This window comes from Elephantulus edwardii, unplaced genomic scaffold (genome assembly GCF_000299155.1).
Source record: "Elephantulus edwardii isolate Elephantulus edwardi_28Jun2011 unplaced genomic scaffold, EleEdw1.0 scaffold00526, whole genome shotgun sequence".
Taxonomy (NCBI): Eukaryota; Metazoa; Chordata; class Mammalia; order Macroscelidea; family Macroscelididae; genus Elephantulus; species Elephantulus edwardii.
In genome coordinates, this window is record NW_006400276.1 from 341709 (window position 1) to 349598 (window position 7890).

Sequence of the window (7890 nt, forward strand, 5' to 3'; positions counted from 1 at the left end):
AGCAAGCAAGCAAGCAAACAAAACCTTTCTTCCTCTGGAAAACACCATGGAAACAATCCCATCCAATGCAGTCAGGACTGATGGTTGGTTAGTTTATCAAAAGAAGTTCATTAAAGCACATAATGAAAAAAAACCCCAAAACCCAAACCAAACCACTTATTTTAAATATGCTTTAACTTACAAAAAGATACTTCTTTTTTATTACTATAACCTGTCATGACTTTATCAATGTAATGGAACCATCTCTCAAATACCCTGTGAAGTATTTTTAGACAAAATAAAAATGAGAAGTACTAAAAAAATATTTCAAGCAACTGCCAGTAATTTAACACCCAGCCTATGTGATTTATATGAACATTTATCCATTGACTTGAAATCTGTGCCATCTTGCTTTAACGCATACTATATAATGCATCTATAATTCCTAGTGGTCTTTTTTGTTTTCCTTCTTAAGTTTCTATAGAGAGAACTTAAAGGCTATGCAGTAATCCAAATAGGTTGTTTTGCCCAGATGTCCAATGACAAATGAGTGGATTGAGAAGTTGTGGTATGTTCATACAATGGAATACTATGCAGCAAGAAGGAGCGATGATTTTTGTAAATTATCACCTAACTTGGGAGGGGCTGTAAAGTATTATGTTGAATGAACTAACTCAGTCCCACAAGGACAAATACTGTATAAACCCATTATTGTAGAATGAGAATACAAGTGGGGGGTGTTGAAGCAGAGGGGTGAGGAACGGTGGGTGGGTGATGTTAATCATAGGGTTGCACAATTTAATGAGTGGGTGGGAGTAAAGGAAATCAGAAGTATCTTTTGTGAAAAACAATGTATTCAAACTCTGTTAAATAAATTTTTTAGAAAACAACAAAAAAAAAAAAGAAACCAGAGCTGCCACCCAAACAGGTATATGCACACCCATATTTATTGCTGTGTAATTTACAAATAGCAAAGAGATGGAAACAACCCAGGTGCCTATTGACAAATGAATGGATAGGAAAACTATGATATATTAATGCAATGGAATATTACACAGCACTGAAAAACAAGGAACTTGTAAAATATTACACAATATGAATGACCCTGGAGGGCATTACACCAAGTGAAATAGTTCAGTGACAAAAGGACAAATACTGTGTAAGGCCAGTGTTGTAAAACAGTTCTGATATGGTGTGGGGGGGAACTAAGAAAAGAGGGGATAAAAAGTGAACACTGTGTTGAAACAGATGAAGAAAAGAACCATTTAAAAGTATTATATAGTAAGGCATTATTTGTATAACAGTAGTCCAGAATAGGATGTGCATAGTAAAGCGGGGAAATAGTGAGGGGGAAGGGAGGAAATTATGCAACAATGAATGAATTTTTTTTAAAAACGAACTGGGTGGGAGGGGCAGGGAGGAAAACGTGTAACAATAAGTGAATGAATGAAAATTCAACTTTTCTGTAAACTTTGGCTAAAATCACAATTAAAAAATAAAAGTAAAGATATACCTCAAGGAAATTAGAAACTGAGACCATTGCAAGGACATGGAAGCATCCCAAATGTCAAATCACAACTGAAAAGATTGATAAATTGTGGTGTAGTCACATAATGGCATAGCTGGAGTTAGCTGTATTGCTTGCTAGGGGTTCACTGTATTAAGATGTAGATCTCTGGTGATGTCAGTGGGCATAGTTTTTGGATAAGGAAGCTATTTTTTCAATGGCAGCCATATGTATGTTTCCACCCTCTGTGCATATGCCACGCTTTTCAGTGTGCACATACTTCAGAATGGTTTTGTTATGCTCAGGAGGTCTCCCTGTCAGATTCAAGATGGCAATGGCCTGCTCATTGTGATGGGGAAAGGCTCCTCTCCTGCGACGGGTCCCATTAAACGTCTCACTTGCTCAGATGGAGGTCCATTCAGGCGTTCATTCATGCAAGTGTGGGGAGAAGAGATCTTCTGACGTCTGTGGTAGTCACCTATATGCTGGTAAGATTTTCTTTCTCTCTTTGTGGGCCCAAGTTCTGCTCAGAATGTTTCATAGTCTTGATTACCTGGTAATGACCTGAGTCTTTAATTTCTCTCATACTTGATCTTGCTCTTACTAGCTTCATTCAAATTTCAGGGTGCTCAAATTATCCTTTGCTGGGGTTGTATATGGTTATTTTTTTCTCCTTACTGGAGATGTAAAAGAGATAGGCAGATATGCTGATTTGATTAGTGTTTGATTGATTCTTCCATTTACTTTAAAAAAAAACACCAAACCAAATCCAACTTTCATTGTGATTTCAGTAAAAGTTTACAGAGCAAATTTGTTTTCCATTCAACAGTTCATATACCTTTTAATTAGTGACATAACCCCCACAACGTAACAGCATTTGTAACACTTTTTTTCCTTGTGTTTTTCCTTTCCTATTTGTTCTTTCCTATCCCTTCCTGTCTTCTGAACTTTATCCCTGGGAAAATGCTGCCCTTTGATCTTGTATGGTTGATTGTTTCTTCCATTCAATTTAGCTACTCTATGTTCAAGAGTTAAGTCTCAGATTTTCTTCTAGCATCCATTTCAGTCTTTTCTTTCTTTCTTCTTTTTATATTTAGATTTCATTTTGTTTATGCACTCAGTTGAAGTGCAATATATGATTTTTTTAAAAGTGGATCTGAAGTAAATATGACAAAACATTAATGTTTTAAAATGTGAGGAGAAGATGGGAATTTTTATTATTTCTTTACATTTTTCTAAATGTTTGAAAGGTTTAAAAATGTTTTAAAGTTAATGAATATATATTTAACAATACGTTGGAGGAGATTGGTTATAAGTTTCCAGCTATTGAAGGGACATTGTAATAATGCTATATACCAAAGGAAAATTTGGACTGGTATTGAGAAGAAAAGGATTCTGGAAACTTCTTTCTAAACTTCCTGCTTCCTCTCTGATGCCACTGTCACAGGGACAGGGAAATTGGGACAGCTTCAAGCTATGAGTAACTGAAGTTAAGTCCATTTCCAGCATTCCCACAATCCTGCTCTAGCAGGAACTGTACTCATTGAAAGTTTGGAACATTTGGTAGGTGTAGTGGCCTGGCCACTGTGGAAAGGGGTCATCAGGAATCCTTACTGGGTCCTGTCTGGGCCCAGTCATTGCAAGCTTCTCCTCTCTCATGTATTGTTGTTGTTATGTGCTGTCAAGTCACCTGTGACTCATAGCAACCCTATGTACAATAGCCCTAAACCCTGCTCTATCCTGTGCCAATCTCAATGTCTCTGACATACCTATCCCATTACCCCAGTCACTGAATTAATCCATCTCATTGAGGGTCTTCCTTTCCTGCACTGTCCCTCCACCTTCCCAAGCATGATGTCCATTTCCAGGGATGGTCCCTTCCTGCAACATGTCCAAAGTATGCCAGATGAAGCTTCAGAATCCTCGCCTCTAAAGAGCAGTCTGGTTTAACCCTCTCCAGAACGAACCTGTTCGCTCTCTTCTCCAACACCATCACTCAAAGGCATCAATTCTCCTTCTTTCATCTCTCTCTAGTCATTGTCCAGCTCTCTGGTGCACCTTTGTCTCCAGACTGACATCATTGCTCTTCAGTACTTTGGAGAGGTCTCTGACAGTAGACTTTCCCAACTTACCTTAAACCAGGACTGACCTGTTCTGATAGCCTGTTGTGAGCATCAAAAGTGAACTTGGCCCCCTCCCAAGAGTAAGCAAAGTCATGATCTACCACCATGACTGTGTACCCTTGGGTCATACTTACTGAGAAAAAGTCCACAGTATGCTCCATAAGAAAAGAATCCAGAAGCAAACATGTTTGGGGATCAGGGGCACATAGTCTAAGGCACTACCACCAGTGAGAGCTTTCTGATATGTGCTTTCTCATTTCAGTCCTATGTCAGCCTATGAGAAGATGAAGTTAATAGGGTGTAGCATCAGCCAGGAGTCTCCAGCTCACCTGAAGCCCCGCAAGACTTGCATGAGGTCTGCATTATATCCTTTTGTCAATTCACACTCCAGCAGACAGAAAGCTCTGACGTTGCTTAAGCTACCTATGCCTGAAGACTTTAGAGTCCTGGTTCCCTCACTGTGGTATACTTGCAGAGCACAAGTTGAGGAGTAAAGTTCTGTGCCCATGAGAGCACTGTGTCACCTGGAGTTTGTTTATGAGACCACCCAAGCATTTGATAGGGAGCAGAAACAAAGATGTTTGTCTTTGAGGACAAAGGGATTCCACCCAGATACCATTTCTCAGTAGGGAACTCTATCACCACACTAGAATGTGGTGGTGGGATTTCCTCACTGGTGCCCAGGTGCACTGGTAGGGCCAGAAGAGGCAATTGCAGGTTCTCATGTGTGTTGAGCTGGTGGCAGAAATAGTCTTGCTGTTTCAGTGTACTTGACGGCAGGAGGATGTCCTTTCTGGAGGTCCTCCCTGGCTCTGCTTGAAAGCTCCTCCTGCTGGAAGAGAACATAATGTTTTTCCTCAGGAAAGGGCTTCAGGTGGGAACCAACAGGGATCCCTCTTACAAGGCTGGTGTTTTTTCATCCAAATTTTGCTAAATGGGACTCTAAGTTGTGTCCTGCTCCACAATATTGTAGAAATGGAGGGGCAAATGTGCCTGTGACCGCTATTCTGAAACTATCTAGGCTCAGTAGATGGATATTTCTTACTTTATCTGAGTCCCAAGAATGTTGTCATCTGGTCATCCACAGTCTTATCAATTTGGCCTTTCTTGGCATTTGGGGAACAAAGGATGTGGATATTCTTAATTTTCTGAAGGATGCTAAGAATGTGGAGGGGGTTTTCTTTCTCCCCAAGGTAGCTTTTGGTTAGAATTAGGCAAGATTTTCCTCACTGAGGAGGGAACTGAGCCCTGGAGGGCAGGAGTTTGCTGAGGCCATAATATTTACATGCATCAGGCCTCATGTGGAGCTACTTGCATAGCTGATTCATGGATTCTTTTGAGACTGTGAAGAAAGCTCTAGACCTGCTGGGCTGGACCTTGAGGGGAGGTGAGGCTGATGGGAATGTGGGAAACCAGTAGATGTATGCATCCTCCACTCTGGCTCATATTTACACAGGAGAGGGTTTCTTAGTTTTCCAGTGGTGTAAAAAAAAAAAAATCCGTATTTCTGTGGGAAAACTACTGATTTTCTTATGTTGGCAACTAATTTGAAATTAAAAACAACAGCAACAAAAGCAATGTGCCAGCCAATCTACCAAACACATCTGTTATCCATCTATGGGCTGAAAAACTGTTAGGTGGAAATGTTGTCCTCAAGAACATATGGCACCACTTGATATCCAAATGCCAGGGTCTTGGACACACAGGCATAGCAGCCCATCATGGCTGCTATAATGTGATTCAGGGAGAGGAGCTTGGTGAGGCTGAAGGAGCATGTAAAAGGAGTCAGTAGGCTAGAAGAACTTGATGCATCACCTCACTTCCACTTAGAACATTGAAGCGCAGAGTGGTTAAGTAAATTATCCGAACAGCTTATGAGAAGTAGGAGAAGATAAGGATGGTGATTGTTGGGTTGAAGCTAATTTCTTGCAGGCCGTTGTTGAAGACTTCTGCTGTCAGTAGGTTGAATGGAGAGAACACGCAGACAATATCTGTTGGTATTAGTAAGAACTAATACCAACACCTCTTAAACTTTTAAAAAATAGAAGGGGAGAGAACATTTCCTAACTCATTCTAGGAAGCCAGTATTATCCTCGTATACAAAACAGACAATTGACTAAACCCATTGTCATCAAATTAGTCAAGTCCAACTCATGGTGACTCTCCATTTGTTTTCCGAGGTGGTTAATCTTTACAAGAGATTGCCCATTTTCCTCCCCCAGAGCAGCTTGTGGAGATTTGAACTGAAAACCTTTTGATTAAGAGCCCAACAACACCTTATGGACTATGACACCAGGGCTCCTTAAACAAAAAAACCTGTTGTTGTTAGGTGCTACTGAAACAACTATAACTCCTAGTGACTTTATGAACAACAGATCTGAACCTTCTATCTTGCACCATCTTCACCATCTCTAATATGTTTGAGCCCACTGTTAAAGTTACATTGTCAATCTATTTGTTGAGGATCTTCCTCTCTTTTTCTGATGCTCCACCTTTCCCAGCTTGATGTCTTTTTCCAAGAACTTGCCCATTCTGACACATGGCCAAAACATGTGAGATGAAGTTCCATCCTTGCTTCTAAGGAATACATCTTAGTTATACTTTTTCCAAGACAATTGCGTGTTCTTTTGGCAGTCTATGGGATATTCCGTACCCTTCTCCATTACCACAATTAAAATTTGACAGTTCTTCTTCTGTCATCTCACTGTCCAACTTTGATATTCATAGGAAATAATTGACAATTGGCTTAGATGAAATGTATCTTAATCTTTAGACTGAAATTTTGCTCTTTAGCACTACTTTGGAGAAGTCGTTGACAGCAGATTTCCCCAAAGTCAGAAGCAAAATTCAGGATAAAATATTTTGCTTTTCTTTATCTCTTCCAGTGCAAAAACTATTTGTAGGGAAAAAAATATTTAGTACATGAGATGAAACTAAATATAAATTCAAACCTTATAAATAAGGATTAGCGCTATTACTCATTTCTTCTAAAATTGTAAAAGATCTGCCTCCTGTCTCAGAATTTCCTCAAAAGGCTTTGCTATGGTCTAATAACAGAGGCAAAACTTCAGAGTCCTTTCTTTCAAATGCAACAGGGAAGGAGAGACAGAAGAACTGTTCAAACTTCATCTTTTTTCCTTATGTTTTTTAATCTCTTCCCTTGTCTCCACAGGAGACACTTCACCTTCCACCAAAACCTTTCTGGCACAGGCATTCAAATTCACCTCAGACACCTCTGCCATGTCCAGGTTGGCCACCAAAGCCTTTTCAGCCTCCACCTCTGCCATGGAAGCCTTTTTCACCCTTCGGCTTGGCCCAGTCCAAGGTCACTTTGTTTCCATCGATTTCACCATCTCCCATGGCCTCCTTAGTAGTTTTAGCAGCCTCCTCACTGTTGAAGTCTACAAAACCAAACCCTTTGGAGAAACTAGTTTCCTGGTTGGTGACTATCCTGCCCAAGAAATGAACAGTCAAATAGTTCTTCCAAAGTCACTTCAGTGGTGTCCAGACAGACCTTTGACAAAGGCTTCTAGCATTAAGTGGTCCCCTGAACCATTGTAGCTCCAACCTGGTTGCTTTGCCTTCAACTTCTCTTATTTTACAAGAATTTTAAGCTTCTTTAGCATCTTCAAATGTGGTAAATTATATAAATGAATACCCTTTGGATTTGCCGTTTTGTTTTTTAAGCATCTTGATAATAGTTGCCTTCGCAAATACTTCTTGAAGAGTTTCTTCTATTAAGTTGTAGGACAGGGTGCTTGAAACTAGAGTTTTGATTCACCATTCCAAGTGCTTGATTTTCCCTCTCTTAGGTCTTGATTTTGACCTTTACCCCCACTGTAATATAGAGATATCGATTGCCCATTGATCTCTGTTCCCTACCATTCTTACAAAGTTTTCTCAGAATCAATTTTGATCTTAAATTTGAGATAAGCAATCCCCTTACTCTTCCCATTTTTGTGGACTAATCTGATCTTGATAGTATCTCCAAACCTTTTAAAAAAATTCTTCCTGAGTGACTTTGTAAGGCAAATTTTGGGCCAAAAGTATCCTGGCATCACTATCTTTCTTACTGTTTTTTTTTTTTCTCTTTGGTCCCTATAGTTTAATTTAATTGTCAAAGACTTATAAACAATGAGTCCCACGGCTCTTTCCAGGTCCTCAGCAGATTTAAAATCTAAGTAGCCAACCTTCCTAGTCATACTGATTCTGACATCTGTAACAGTAAGATCACTTGTAGCAAATTATTTTTTCAATGGAACACATATTTTGATTTCTTGA

General features: G+C 39.6%; 1 pseudogene; it reads left to right on the plus strand.

Moving 5' to 3' along the window:
- Positions 1–7333, plus strand: part of LOC102854693 — a 10184-nt pseudogene extending 2851 nt beyond the window's left edge.
- Positions 7334–7890: the final 557 nt, after the last annotated feature.